Here is a 16,152-nt window from a genome sequence, read left to right on the forward strand (position 1 = left end):
AAAGAACTGTAAAAGAGCTACATTCATGTACATGTTCAGATCATTTAGGGAGCAGGAGTAAATTGATAAGACTGGTGAAGCTCAGTGTTCTGTGTTTCCATGCTGTAACACTGAGCAGATCACGACAGAGCCCTGGATGGAAGCAGTGCCCTAAAAACTGTACCTTTTCTATTAGTATTTAGTATCTGTTTGATGCAGTGTACAATAACTGAGTTTCTTTCCTCCTTATTCAGCACTTTTAAGATGTCATTTTGAGTGGCCAGGCCAGGTTCAGATCCCCTCATGACAAGAGAGAGCGAGTTCAGCAGAAGGTCACAAAGAACACGAGGGGACAGAAGCACAAGGCAGAAAAAGTTGGCTGTGTTGAGCCTGGGAACAAAGCTGGGAAAAGCAGCTGATTTCAGTCTTTTCAGCTCTGGAGTTATAGAAATAACAGGAATAGGAGTTGTAGAAATGACAGAGACAAATGTTTCTCTGAGGTGAGAGGAGATAACAGGTTAAGAGTCAAGAAGAAGACAGAAAAGACAACAATGAAAATATTTCCTGGCCATAAAAGAGTAATTGACAACAGGAGCAGTCTCTAGCTTGAAGTGTTTATGGATCTCCAGCTTTGGTGGTACTTGAAACCTGGCTGGAAACAGCCCTGGTTTGCTTTGCTGGTAACCCTGCTTTGAGCAGAGCTTCCGCTGGGCCATGTTCAGAGGTCCCTTCCATCCTGAAGCATTCCATGATTCACCTCCTAACACACTGAAGTAATTGCTGAGCATCTGAAATGTCATTTAATGGATAACACAAGGGAATCTGATTTCAATAAACTGAGGGGATTTAAAACAATTTTATGAAAAAAGATCCAACCCAAAAATGGAATGCGACAGTTAATCAGCAGATCAGATCCCCTTTCAGGAGCTCTTCCTGATATTTTGCTACATATTGGAGTCTTGGTTCATTTAGTTTTGTTAGCAAAAACCCTAAATATGAATCAAGAAATAAATGTTGCCTGTTCAGGCCACTTACAGGTATCGAAGTTGAAAGTGTGGGGTTTTTTTGTTTTGAAAGCCACTTTAATTCAAAGTATATTACAAGACAAGCAAAAATACAATTGGGAACAAAAAGTCATAGAAATATTCCAGTAAAACACTTCAGACATCCCCAATATTATGTGATCAAGTACATCTTGGGAAGGATCATAGAAATAGATTAGAAAAAAGATGGGAGTCATTCTTCAAAGCTTAAAACGTCTGCAGGGATTGGGGAGATGTTTGCAACTGCTGAGTTTGGATACATTCGCTTATCTGATCTCGAGCTCTTTTGACAAAGCAAGCAAGGCATGGAATGAACTAAATAGACCATGTGTCAACCCAAACTCCCCTGGCAGGAAGTGCAGAAGCTGAGTTTTCATTGACAGCACTGCAGTTATTTGGATGGCAGAGCCCACACCTTGTTCAGCTTTAAAGGAAAAAAAAAAAAAAAAAAAAAGAGTAATTATTTCTGGCCTTTTAGTCTGGCTTTGAAATTACCCAAGATGAGCACATTCAGACAGAGTCAGATATGATATAATGGGGGAGAAGAACAAACAAGAAGTCCCAAACACCCATTCTTTAGTTATGGATTTTATCTTTCAAGGTATGTCTACAGTGCCTGTATGAAAAATGTAATTATAGTTCAGAAGCAGCAGCATTTTCTTTAGTCACTAAAAGTAACAAAAGGAGCCAGAGATAAAGCACAGCATGGAAAGGAGATCCTATGAATGCTATGTACTTTATTTTTAAATAGTTCCAATCTATTGAAGTTTCTATACCTGTATCTAACCAACACATGGAGTCATACCCTCAGAATATCATTTGTTGGAGTGTTTTCATTAAAGAATCTCTTTTACAGCCTTTTCACTTCTGCATTATTTTCCTAAAGTCAGTAGGAAAATCTTTATTTCTCGCTTTTATTTTCATTACCCTTCAGTGGCATCAGCAAAACTATTGCTTAGAGGCTTTTCTTGTCAGCTTTTTCAGACAACTTTACTTAGGGGATCATTTTTTACTGCAGCCACTGAGCTTAAATCTGCATGCATGTTCCCATTTCCTCTGCTTTGTGATTCCGTTTAACAGAATCATTATTTCAAAAGGTAGAACACTTAGTGTGAGACTCATCTTGAATTTTTGTCAGCTTTGCTGAACGTCTTCATCTTAAAAAATAATATGGAATAATCTAGATTTTTTCCCCCCATCCTTTAACAAAGATAAAATGGAGTGGTTTTGAATTACCTGATGTTTTACACAGGTTCTTTTTCTCCATTGTGCTGAAGCCATAATCTGCATAGAATAAAGTACTTGAGAAGAACCCTTTGGTTTTCACAATATCTGAAATTACTGATGTTAAAGAGCTTGTGCACAATAATAAAAGAAAACAAATGCTATCCATTTCCTTATCAGTTACCTCCCCTTCTTTAGGGAAAAGTTTCTTTTAAAGAGACTTTTTAAAGTCTTTAAAAGAAATAAATCTGTACAGCACTGTTTTAATTCTTACTTCCAATAAAATAATTCTATTTTAAATCTGCTAATAACACATTTTTTTATGAAACTGCTTGATGAAACTATATTTTTAGCATTTTATTCTCAGAAAGTTGTGGCTAGTATTAGATACCATTGTATTTTATAAATACTGTCATTTTCTGAGGTTGAAACATTACATAACTTTTCAGATGACAGCAGTAAAATTGCATTCAGTCATGTGCACTGAGATGACAGATCTAGATTAAATTCCTATTTCTGTAAGTCTTCCATCAATCATAGGTGGGACAAATCCAAACCCTCGTTCTTTTAACACCCAAAGCTTCCAAATCCATGCTCACAGTAATTATTGAATGTTTAGCAAAAACAGCCTTGAATTTTGAATTTAGATCAACTCAGAGAAGAGGAATTCAGCAGCAGACTGAAGAGCAACTGAGAAATCACTTTCCTTCCCTCACAGTTTATTTCAGTCCAGGTAAAATGAGTTGTGTTTATGTATATTTATATTAACTTTCATTGCTGGTATTAAAGAACTACCTCAGCACATAGTTCCCCTTCCCACAATTCCTGTGGCGTTTTAAATATAAGAATAAAATATCATTTCTGCCAAGGACTGCAGCTGGCAAGAGAAAGGATCCTGCAAGTCCTGAGTGACAATGAATTGGACAGAAAAATTCGCACTGTGCCCTTACCGTAAAGAATCACCCAAATTTTGTGAAACTCTGCGGTTGGGTTTGTCTGTCTTTATTCAAGGAAACTAAAATAGGATTTATTGGAAAAGCAAGACAGCAATAAATCCACTTGCCTTAATGGTGTTACTGGATATTACTGGTTATGATCCAGTGAGTTATGTAACATCCTTATACATGTGGAGCATGAACACTTTAGTACCCTTGCAGAATCACTCCTAAAGCATCCTCAGAGTGAGTGCTCAGCCTCCCCACTTCATTAAATGCCTAAAGCAGAGTTAGAACTATAAGAAATTGCTTTCCTATTGCTTTCTAAAGGCAGTCTACTCTGTTCATCCTTGGTTTTTTTAAGCTTTAAATTGTGCAAGGCTCATCTGATGCTGTAGCCTCCATCCTGCACAGCATTTGACATGAATTTCCCTTTTTATATAGAATGGAATGGAGAGTTTTTTATGACTCTGTTGGATCTTTCAGCTGCTATGATGTAGAAAGAGTACAGGGGAGCAGGGAGAAAGTGCATATTCTCAATAAGCTTCTTAACAAAATGTAGCATCACATGACTTTTACACTTTTACACCTTTCTCCCCATGATTTTGTTCCATCTCCTTCACATGATTCAATCACCTGTGCTTGTCATCTGATTTTTGACACTTTGCTCCTTGTCTGGCTTCTGACAAGCAATTTACTTCAGTGAACTCCTGTGCATGACTCTGGTGAGGTTTCCTAGGACAAGAAAATCCCTTCAGTTTTACATTCCAATCGCCTGTACATTTTCAATTCCCTTTGCTCTTGCTCTACCCTTTCCAGTAATTGTCTGGGTCATTTCCCCGAGGGAAAAACATCATTACAGTCCTGACTTGCTTGAAAATCACCATGTTTTGACTTTAATTTGAAATCAGAACTTTATCAAGCGTCTGCTGTAAACACTGGGTTTGTCATGGTATTTTAAACTGTTATCAATAAATGAGATAAAATTTCTGTTGGCCTATTGGTATTCCTGTTGTGTTAGTCACAACCAGACACGCCAAAATCTGCTCAAAAGCTATTCTGGCTCTGCCTTCAGCTCCTCTGTATTGGCTGACATTAACCCCAGCTCCTGCATAACCAGTCTGCTGCTTTTTCACCAGATTTAATTTGTAGCCCTGGTTTGTCCTTAGAATACTCTGATGCCTTTTATGTGTGCTCCATTTCCATGGTGTAATTACTCTGCAAGCCTTTTCGATTGCTTGATGTGATGGTTGTGTAAAAACCCTGCAAATCCTGTTTTAGAAACTTCTTTTCAGATTATTTCAGTTGGTACTTCTGCAGAGTGTTCCTACCAGCACCAGATTGTTTCATCTCTCAGAAAGCATGAATTTTGCTTTCTGCTCTAATTTTTTCATCATGCTCTGTAACTCTACTCCAGCCAGTCTCCCTTAAGCTGTAACCAGTATCAGGGCCTCTCCTGGAGTCCATGGTGGGTATGGATGGAATTGCTCAGAAAAATGATGAGAGAAATTATGCAACTGCTGGCACTTGGGTCAATTATTTTAACCAGCTGGATAGAACATCTTGTTGACTTCTTTAGGGACATTTCCTTTCATTCGTTCAATTTTTTCTGATATTTTAAAAGTACTTATTGGACAGGAAACAGCAAAACATTAGAATACAAAAAAAGCCTTCTGCTCTTCTTAAGTAGTTTTTGTCTTGTCCTAAATAAACTCCCAAGTTTATGCTTGTGTTACAACTTTGCACTTCAGAAAAATTCTTAACTGTGTCATTAATAATCAGCTCTTTCTAGAACTAATTGAGAAAGAAATTGTCTTTGCTCAGGCTTTCCTAAAGTTAGGACTCGCATTTTTGAAAGTGCAAACCTGTAAATGCTGTGGTGATCTGAAACATTTTTGTTGGAGTTGAGGAACTACATTTGCACTGATGATAAAAAGTAGAAAGGTTTCTGGAGAATGGCAGTGCTTTGTAGCACCAGCTGTTGTTGACAGCACCTCCCAGGGTTCCGTCTTACTGCTTTTTTCAGAAATAATTTTGCCCTTAACTTTTTGTGTCTTGAAACTTAGGACATAAACTGGGTTTTTATTGGAAGGAGTATGAGGAGGCTTCTGTTTTGGATCATCACAAACACCAGCATTTACTGTAGGTCACAGAGGTCTCTTGATTTCCAAGCCAGAACAAACCAATCCAGTATAAGCTGAGTGTAATATTAATAAAAATTCCTTTCTCTTCCCTGTTACTGTGATTATTCCAAAGATTTACTGCTGCAGCTTTCCCCCCTTAGTAAGGATCACATCACACCACACAGGATGGTGTTCAAATATTTGCTGCTGCCGTGACCTATCCAGCATTAGGGTCTTAAATTGAATTTCTAAGCCTGTAACTCGCATCAGTGTCACTTTTGTTCAGGGAGTAACTTTGTGTGAGAGGCTGTTTGCTCTGCAGTGGGTTTGTGTTTGAAAATGCAGAGTTATGAAAACACTGTTGCAGTACATGCTGACAGATGACTCATTTTAATATGATGTACTTCGTCTGAACATTGTTAAACAGCACTGGTTTTTACATGACCTGACACCTTTGCATTTCATTTCCTTCTCCCAGTAGAGAAAATGGATGTTAGCATTTTGCCACAGAGATTCCTCTGTGCATTGTCACACTCTGTGGTGGAAATACTGTGAAAATGGATATGGTGTCACCTTCACTTCCCAGATCCAGAATGGATGGGAGCTCTCTGACTCCAGTGAGTTTCCAGCTATTCCTTTGTAAGATAAAAATATTTTGCTTTGTTTCTTGTGTACCTCTTGTTTTACATTCCAGGTGCTCAATTAACATTCAGTTAAATTGTGTCTCTCCAGGTTTGCTTTGGAGTGGTTGGTGCCTCATCAACGTCATTGTTATTCTGGGCAGCTCAGTGAAAAACCCAAGAACAAATAAAAGGAACCTGGAATTCTTTTGATAGAACGTGTGTGATGAGCTGCTTGAGAAAGCTTGCTGTGTTTTTGGGATGCCACAGACAAAGGCAATTTGTTAGGTCTGGAACATGAATTTTAGAAATTAATCAATACACCAGTCAATGCTAAAAAAACAACTTCTGTGCATCTTGTAATAAATGGGAGAAGAGTTAGACTCTCCACTAAGCAGTGTTTTTAAATTAAAATTCTCTTTTTCCAAAGTAATTGAACTGACACATTTCCTATGTTAAATTGTTTTAAATGCTGAATTCTACTATCTGCTACTTGCCTTCTCAAAACTCATCAGAAAATCATAAACAAGTTCTCTTCTGACTTAGTATTTATCTTCTGTTGATGTAGTGTTCAATAAGAATCTTCTAACCCACATTTTATTGGCAGGCAAATTTACAAGAAAATCTTCAGTAAATGCTTCAGGTGTAAGAATCTCCCTGCCATTTGTAAGTTATTGGTCTGCTACATCTTTGCTGAAACAAGAATCCAGATTAGATTTCCTCTCTTCCAAGAGTCAAGATCACACATACTCTACCCCTGACATGAGCTTTATACTTCACTCTGTGCTTACTGTCCTGTTTGAGTGTTTTACACACTTGTAAACAGGTATTTACAAAACTGAGCTGGTTCAGCCCAAGCAGAGTAAAAACTGTGTTTCCCAAGGAGGGTTTCTGGTCATCAGTTCTCCAACTGTGTGTGTTGAAGGCATTCAGCAGGCAAATTCTTTGATAAAGTCCCATTTTATGTGTAATTGTTCGTTCGTACTGGGATTTTGAAATTAAAGGTTTCCATGTAAATTATTTGCTCTGTTTTAGACAAAACCCCACCTTTCCAAGTGTGTTTCATTTCTAAAGGATGGAATGACACCAGGAATGTCCTGTCTAAGGGTGACACTGACATTCCTTGCCATCACATCTGCAGTAGAACCTGTCCTGTCCTGCATAGCTTTATTTTCTTGTAAAGACCCTAATTAGTGCCTGGGAGCACAGATGTGATGCATGGCACACAAAACCAGCATTTTATTTACTCTGACTTTTAACAGGGAAACAACAAACACTCCTCACCTCCCTTGCATCTTTTTTTCTGTCATTCAGGGCTACATTTAATTAACACAGTTGAAAGTATGGGGCTTTAATTGCATAATCCTTGAGGTTCATTGACCTTGTGAGGCTTTACTGCCAAGTAAACATGACTATGGCATGAAGACTTCTTTTACAGGACCCATAAACTATGATGATAATATTCTTGCCTTTGGTTTTAAGGAATGCTTCATCTTTTCTCAAAAGTGACTTTGCAGCAAGAGTCCTAAAAATATAAAGTTTTTGTCATTATCGATGCATATTCTTTGGTTTTAGAATTATATTTGTAACAGCAGGGAAGTCTTGGTTATATCAAGGTGAATTATATTTGTGAACCTCTCAAATATACTCATTAACTCTGAAAAACCTTTTTAGACTTAGTTCTCTTATATCCTTCTTACTGAAAGATCTGAAGGCAGATTTCCCAGTTATTAAAATCTGTGTCATAGTGTATAAAGATAAATATATATATATTACATAGTGTATGAAGAACGGGAAGACAAACATTAATTAATATTTTTAAATCTGTCTGTGTTCCATCCTCTTTTCCCTGGAACAGAAAAGTCCTAGCACAGACTGAATTTTATGAGCTCAGTTAAATGCTGATTATTCTTTTCCTGGTGCCCAAAGCATCAACTGCACACTCATCTGACTCTCCAAGCACCATTAAGCCAAGTCCCTGTTGCTGCTATGGAGTGTTGATGATTATATCTGCTCTGTGTTTCTCAGCAGGATCCTCTCTCTCAATGAGGATGCTCAAAAGTGATGTTTCCTGTGGGCTGCCTCGTGAAGATACAGCCCTGCCTCAGTAAAACTCCTCTCCATCTGTTAGAGGGTGCTCTTAACTACAGATCTGCCTTCACTCTGGAGAGGGACCGGGTTTTAATTCACACACCAGTTTGAAATGTAACATTCCAAGCAGCAAGAAATAAACCATTGACTTTGAGCTGTGCAGTAGAGTAATACAGAGGACAAGGTAAAGAGCTGGTATGTAAATATTCACCAAGGAAAAAAAAATAATTTTAATTGCTGAGTTTGACTGGCAGCTTCTTTTCTGATTGGGGTCATAGACAGCATTTCTTGCCTGTGAGAAGTTGGGAATGTTTGGTCACAAAAATAACACCTAAGACATGCAATTAGTCTGTTTGGACATTGTCCTGTTTGACAAACCTCACTGACCTTTGCTATTTCCTTTATTTCTACCAAGATCTAAGAATGTTTTTCTGATGTTGATTTCACTCTGATAACTCTGAGGTGTATCACACGTGTATTGTACCACACTGCAGGCTGCAGAGGCAGGATAATGGAAGCAGGATAATGGAAGCAGGATAATCTTTGAATGTGATATGACACATTCCCCTGGTGTTGTATCAAAATTAATTCTTTCAGAGCAATTTGCTGTTCTCTTTTGTTTTTAACAAAGCCCAAATCCAAGGAGCTGCTGTGCTCAGCAAGACCATCACATATTTTTGGCAGGGCCAGCATATTTTGACCCACATGCTGAGAGGTGAAAGCTACCAGAGGTCTTCAGAGCACCAAAGCTGCTTTCCATGAAGTCTGTTGAGAACCAAGATAATATCTGGCCTCTTGTTGGGTTACAGCCAAATCATATTATAATGCTCCTTATCTTGCTTCATTTACCTGATGAGGTAATGAGACTTTCACAGCAGTTTTAATTCAAGGGTGTGTTTCACTGTGCAGTCAGCTTCATGTGGAACAGTTTCTTCCAGATTAAATCATGGCCCAGATTTTTGGGTGGTGCCTGTGGGCTGTAGGAATTTAACACCGGATAGGCAGCTGTCACTTAACTTTCAAGAACTGTAGTGTAGTACCTTTGCATTAGATGTTGTGAGTATATTTGATCTCTGCTGGCTAGCTGGGAAAGAAATGGCGAAGCTCCATGGCAGAATTTTCTGTCCCTTGCAGTTTTTACATTTGATAATCATTAGTGAAGATCATGAGAAGTGCTCGACAATAACAACACACGTAATTCTGGCTCTGAGAACCTGTTAGGATGGAAAAACCCCAAAAACTTCAACCAACACACCAGCCCACCAGTCCAATAGTATATTTAAATTTCATTTCTGTCCATTCTTGTCCTGCACAACACTATCCTGCTGCGAAGCACAGACCATGGGCTAGTTGAGGCTCTTTCCCTGAGGACCAACTGCTCTCTTTTTCCAGCTTGTTTTACATTTAGCACGCTGATCAAGTACAGTTGTCACTTTTGTAAGTGTACTGGGAGGGGACCTGGAGTCACTTGAAGCTGGGTTAAGGTCAGGATCAGGTGCAGAACCCAGAGGATGGAACCTGCAGATGTCCTCTTAAACACTGGAGTTCATTCCCTTTTATCAGAGCTACAGTATCAGCTGATAAGCAGGGCATGTAATTGGTCTGATCAATTAATAATGCCAGCTCTTCTCTTGCTCTCTGTAGAAAAACTTGAATCCTCTGTTGTGATACAGGGAATGCTCCTGATGCATGTTCCTGCCACCCCAACACCTATTCCTGGATTTCAGTGCCCTGAACTTGCTTGCCTGCAGTGATTAACAAGCACAAATAAATGCTGTGATATGAGAGTAGGTTGCAATGCTCAAGCTCCTGTGCACAATTTTGTTAAGCTTTACACCTAAAATAGGCTCAGATGAACTGCAGTGGCTACAAACCTTGCTCTAGAGAAACTGGGCTGGAAAAGCAGCAGTGCTTTTTGTTGAGACTGGTTTGTATAAACGGCACTGAACCTGTGACAGCTCACAGGACTGAGCAGTGACCTCCCCTGGAGAGGCTCTTCCGTGGTGTTCAGTGTTTGGGGAGTGTCAGTGTGCCTGGTTCTAGTCTGGAATTACCCAGTACCTGGAAATGCTGACTATTTCCAGTTCTTCCTCTGCGTGGTTTACTTTTTTAAGCAAGGACCAGTAAAGCCCAGAGCTCCCTACACTGCTGACTGAACTCCTCAGCGTGTCTCGGCAGAATAAAGGGGTGTGTGTGGTAGTGGTGGGGAATTTTTTGTTTTGTTTAAACAAAGGACCCTTGGATCAAATGCTGAGTGAAAAATGTGATGAAGCAGCACCACTGTCCAATACTGCAGGCAGATGTGAAGAACCAGCTACAGTTTAATTAAACACCAGTTAGACCAACACAATTAAAATTTTCATTCAAACCTAGGTCTTGGATAAAAAGGGAAAAATTTTAGTTCAAAAGCTGCACAGTGTGTATGAATGTGTGGGTGCCACTGCGAGTAGTGTGTACAGCATAACCTGAATGGCTCATTTAGACAGAATTCTGAGTATTGCAGGATGGAATTCTGAATATTGCAGGATGGCAGGACCAGGGGCTCTGCCCCTTGAAATGTCCACTGGTCAGGGAAAAGTAAAAACCAATTTCTAGCTTTACCAGACCCACATCCTTTCTATTGGAAGCCATGTGCTGCAGCGTGGGGCTGAATTATATTTTCTTAGACAGAAAGAACAGGGTAAATAAAGTTTACTGTGCTGAAAAACAACTTTTATTATACAATGTAAATAGGTAACTCATAAAAAGAGCTGGGGAAAATTCAGTGAGGATTTGAAGCTGGAATTTGATTCAGAGACTTCCAATACCTGATAGTTTATTTCTTAACCCTGTTCCTGGGAGACTGGAGATTTTTCTCATGCAGAAAAAATATACTTAATTTTTTTTCCCTGGAAATAAATATCAAATATTCTCATTAATTTTAATGACTTTTGCATAAGCCAAAGTTTCAGCAATGACTTTTTTTTCCTTCAGAACCCGTAATTTCGAAGGGAGTGAAATTTCAAATAAATTGAGAGTGAGTTAACTGGTTTTCTTTTTATTTTCTTTTATTCTCTTTGGGAAAATGTAATCGTAATTTTAAAAACTCTGCTTGTTGTCATCACCACTTTCTTTTTTCTGCAGATAGATTTGGGTGTTGCAGGCAGTGAGTACCTGTTGCTTCTTGGATTTCCATTCATTCACTCGAGCACATACATCACCAAAAGGATCAATTCTCTCAGTACTTAGATTATAAATCTGAACATACACAGAGATCTTGAGATTGGTCTGGTATCCCAAAATCTTCCTACTGATTGCTGACTCATTCCTAGTATCTAAAATGTTGGTTTTAAGTACAAGTCATAAATATTCCTCCAGCCTTTTTCATTCAGATACAACACTACAAATATCTGGAGAAACTGAGAAGTCCAAATGCAAATTTTCCTCTTTGTCTTTTGCATTTGACCATTTTAAGGACTTGCACATGGAGTTTCTGAATGAGTTAAAGCTGGATGAGGTAAAGCATTATCTGAATTGTTCATTAGCTTACTCTTATGTGGTGTAAATCTCCCAACCTTATTAGAAAAATGGGGCTTTGGCCACAAATTCTGCCTTGCAGTAAATTGCACCAGCCTCTAATGTGGTTAATACTTTTAGCTTTTTTAAAAGTGCGCATTTATTCAAGGCAACCTCTAATTTTAATGCCCAAAATCTAGGATATGGAAGAAACTAAGTGTGTATATGTGGAAAACTCACCCCTATAAGCAGAGGAAGAATAAAGAGCAAAGAAGTGACACTTTTAGATTTGCTTGCATCTCCCAAGATTTTATTATTAGATTTCTTTGGTCTAATTCATCGGACTCTGCACGTCTTGGGAGCTCTTGTTCTGTTTCAGACCTAGAGAGCTGATCTTAAATGGTTTATTGGTAATTTCCTCAAGTGTCTCCATAATTTTCAAGTGTTGCTTCAGACAGGGATTGTCTTATACAACAAAAAAATATTAATTTTAAATTTCTTTGCTGGAGCTGTTCCTGCTTTTGCTTTGTCCTCCCATTCAAGAGTCTTGATGGTGGTTAAACAGCTCTTACTGAGAGCAGCTACTGCTCTTTTGTACTTTGAAGTGACAGAGACTGAACCTTTGATAGGAAAAAACCTCACATAAAATCATTAAAGCGCTGAAAGCAGTGGGAAGAATTGCAACTTAACAGATGTTGCTTCTGGCTCTTAGTGTGGTATTGTAGTTGCTGCAATTGTGTAAGGAGAGGCTAAGAGGCTTTTCAGAATGTGGGATCAGTCATATCTATGGCTTTACACGGAATGGGATTTTTGTGAGAGATAATTGTTTTTAAGGTGTCAGCAAAAGCTCAAACCTTTATCACTGCTGAGCAGGCTGAAGTGCTCGAGGGCTTGAGTCATGTACTTTGGAGATGTGCAAGATTTCTGAGGCTTTCTCTGCTGAGAGTGCTGTAGATGGAACACTGGGTTTTGCTCATAGCTCGAGCCATTTTTGACCTTTTACCCTGCAACCTGGCAATTAGTGTTTCCAGACCTTGTTAGCATATGTAAATGTGAGATAATTGCTGTATTTTTAAGAGAAACCACTGCTAGCTGAATTTCAAGACAAGTTCTTTCAGCTGTGGCTGCTGTTGGTTTTCAGTGTGCTGAGGTTTCATTGGTCCTGGTGAAAATTGAAGGGGAAATTTGATTTGCAGCTGCTCAGCAGTGATAATTTGTGATCAAGGGATGAGCTGGCATGGGGGGCAGCAGGCCTTGGGTGGAGAGGGCATTCATCTGTCTGGAAGCAGGAATGCAGAGGTGGAGCAGCTCGTGGGTGAGGGAAGCTTCCTGTGGTGGTGAGTATGGACCAGCCACAGCACTGCCCTGTGGATATCATGGAATTCCAGGGCTCAGGGGCTGCTTTTGGGCAGCAGAGCTGGGCTGGGAATGGGTTCATGCTGTGCTTGCAGGAGGGGCTTTGGTGTGAGGGTATGAAGGAACCTGCTTGTGATGCTTCTTTGCAGACTCCTTGTAGAACTCGTGGCCACAGGACACCACCCAAGGTGTTGCTCTTTCGTTTATTTACTTTTCTTTTTTTAATGTTCTGATGCAAACACGTTTAATTTGCCTCCAGAGGTGCACTCAAAATTTCCCAACCAAATAAACATCTGGAAACTGCTGAATTGCCTGTTCTTTCAGTCAGGGGATACCCTGAAGGGTTCTTAGCGTAATGCAAATCTGGGGACTCTGGTTTAGGCAGATTAAAATGCATCAGGATCCAGCAGTGTGCTTTTCATTCTGCCTGTGAGAATTACATATTTCTGTTTCAGCATTGAGAGAAGACTGAGAAATAATGTAGTCTTTTGTCATATATAGTGTTCCAGCACAGAGTTTGTTTTGTGGATAATGGTTTTTGTTATCCTGGCTCTACTTTAGAAGAAGGTTTGGGACGTGTAAAGAGCGTACAAGTGAGACCCTTTTTGAAATTGTCTCTACTTTGAGGTTGGGATGGGACTAGATGAACTCAGTGTGGTCTTTCTAACCCAAATTGCTTCATGACTTTTGTTATATTTGCCTGTCTGGGAAGTTGGTGTGATGTAATTACCGTAACAGGAAGCTGAATGAGGTGGTCTGGTTTACTTTCCCTGCTTGGGATGAACTTAACAAAAAATCCAATTCTAGCCAGAGTTTGCCTTTTGATGTTGCAAACATTTATCCTTTGTGCACATGGTGACTCCTGCAGGGAGTCCTGTGAATGCTGTTTCTCAAGACTGCCACAAATAAAATGAAAACTTTTGAAAGACAGTTCTGCTTTTATGGACCTGTTGCATTGCTTAATTACATATTTAAGGCTAAACCATAAACATATTTGTTTTATGTTTGGCATAACCTCAACAGTTTTCATTGCACTTGAGTTTATGGATAAATGCACTTTTGTATGGATGATCCGTCAGGACCGTGTTTAAAAATAAATTATGACTATCTCTGGTTTGTTATCCAGTTAGACTGATCTACAGGTTGTTAGCAGTTCTGAGAGTCTTTTGCTTCAGTTTGACCAGAAGTTGTCCTGTCCTTGAGAATTTCTATTGAAAGAACATTCCCCAGTGAAATACCAGGTGTCACTTGCAACATCTCACCTGAAACTGGAAATTTTCCTCGATTTTGGTCTGAGCTATACAAACACTTGCCAGAGTCTTAGAAGCTAATACCCAAAGCAAAAAACCCCAAAACAATATTCAGACATACCATGCTTGTCCTAAGTTTTTTTCTTCCCTCTGTTATTTTAAATTTTTTTTTATTTTCAATGCTCAGTGTTCTGTTTGCTTCATCTGAGTGCTCTCTTTTTTTTTTGTCTTCTCAATGTTAAGACCTTTTTTAGGGTAACATGTACTTATTTAAGACTGGCTCCTGGTTCTCCAGCTCTGAATTGTACCTTTATGGATCCTACAGCTCTACTACCCCATAATAGTAGATTAAGTTTGGAGATAGTCACCGATGGGGAGAATTGTGCTGCTCTGGAGACAGGCTTCCCATCTTTTTTTCCCCTTTTATATTACCTCTTTAAATGAGATGTTACATTTCAGAGGATAAATGTGGTAAAATGTTTCTTTGTGTATTCCCCCAGTTGTTAATAAAATAAATAAGATCAGGCAAGTCAATGCATTTCTGAGCAAAGACTCCTCTGGTTTTTTATTCTGTTGTATTTGTTGGAGCGTGATTTTGGCTTTAATCCTGCATGTGGCCACAGTTAGACTTGCCTTTTGTATCTTTTATCTATCTTTTAATAAAGCAAGATGAGGGTGTGGTTATTGTCAGTATTGACTTCTGGAACAGAGTAATAAATGAGGTTTTAATGGGAAGTTGGAAACACTGATGATTTATGGCTTCCTACAACACTCATTAGACACACACATCAGTGTGCAACATGCCATAAATTATGGTGCATGCTGCAAAAAGCCATAAATTGTCATTTTCAATTCCAGTTATCACCATTAAAGACTTTTATTCCCTGCTGTTTTTGTGAGTTTCCACGGCTTCCTTCACCAATTCTCTGACTAATGATTTCAGCAGCTGCAGGAAGATGACCCAGAGATGCAGTGGCTGATTAGGTAACACAATTGCCTTAAAGCTGTGAAGTCAGAGGTTAAACTGCTTTATAGAGAAAATACGATCTTCCAGTCTGCTAACATCCTTAACACCGAGCATTTCTGAATTTCGTTCGCACCAGCGGCATTATTTTTCCTGGCTGTTGTTAATATCTGCCTACTGAAATTCAGAAACGCTTTAGAAATACCACTATCAGTTTGCTGAACAGCCAGCTGCAGCAGAATCGAGATAAGCTGAGTCCTGTGGAGCAGCTCAGTGTGTCCTGCTGATGTGCCCATCACGAGTTTGCAGCGGAGGAGATATTGCTGCTATTGCTGCAGTGCACTGTAGCAGCTGTCATACTTTGAAGGGATGAGCCATCAAATCACTGGGTTGTGTGTTTGATTCTGCGTTGTAAATCGACCGGAGTGGGGCTAAATAAGGTGAGGCAATTGCAGGGAACACTCAGGATTTTTCCTTGTGCAGCACTTGGCTCTGGGGAAGGTGCTGTGTTCCTCCGAGCTGCGGGGGTTTCACTTCCAGCCCTGTGCAGAGGCTCGTGCAGCAGGAAGGCAAGAAAGGCTGTATTAAAATGTACTTCTAATTTTAGACACCTTTGGGGTTCCTTTTGTTTGAAAAGCGAGTGGTACCTGTTGGGCTGCTGGCTATGAAGAGTCACGATGGAAACTACACACTGCAGCTTGCAAATGCAATGCAAACCCCAAATAATTCATCCTGGCTTTTCCAAGAAATTCTTTCTGATGAGTCTGTTCTTCTCTCTGAACACTTGTGTGCACCAGGGCTCTTGGGGAGATTTTTTTTCTCTGCCACACCTTCATTAAACCTTACTTTAGCAAGTATCTTTGCTCATCCAGCATCTTCCAGCTCAGGGTACTGAAGACAGAGAAGGACATCTCTCTAGAGAGCCTAGTTTCAATCTTGTTTTAGGCACAATGAGCAGGATAATTCTGATAAAATGAATTTGAACATTTTACTGGCCATTTTTGTTGCATTATGAGAGAAGAGCTTTTTGTGTTCCTCCATCCCCCCACTCCTCTCGCTGACTACTAAAGCA

At 39.4% G+C, this 16,152-nt stretch overlaps 1 long non-coding RNA gene across 2 annotated transcripts in view; it reads left to right on the forward strand.

Moving 5' to 3' along the window:
• Window positions 1-15,889, forward strand: part of LOC120412022 — a 104,101-nt gene extending 88,212 nt beyond the window's left edge. The window contains exons 14-15 of one of the 2 annotated variants that reach the window (XR_005604676.1): window positions 5,783-5,921; window positions 6,037-15,889. This is a non-coding gene — a long non-coding RNA (uncharacterized LOC120412022). The remainder of the gene's footprint in view (window positions 1-5,782; window positions 5,922-6,036) is intronic. The other variant, XR_005604677.1, reaches the window with a different exon arrangement.
• Window positions 15,890-16,152: the final 263 nt, after the last annotated feature.

The sequence above is a fragment of the Corvus cornix genome, chromosome 4A (genome assembly GCF_000738735.6).
Source record: "Corvus cornix cornix isolate S_Up_H32 chromosome 4A, ASM73873v5, whole genome shotgun sequence".
In the NCBI taxonomy this organism is placed as follows: domain Eukaryota; kingdom Metazoa; phylum Chordata; class Aves; order Passeriformes; family Corvidae; genus Corvus; species Corvus cornix.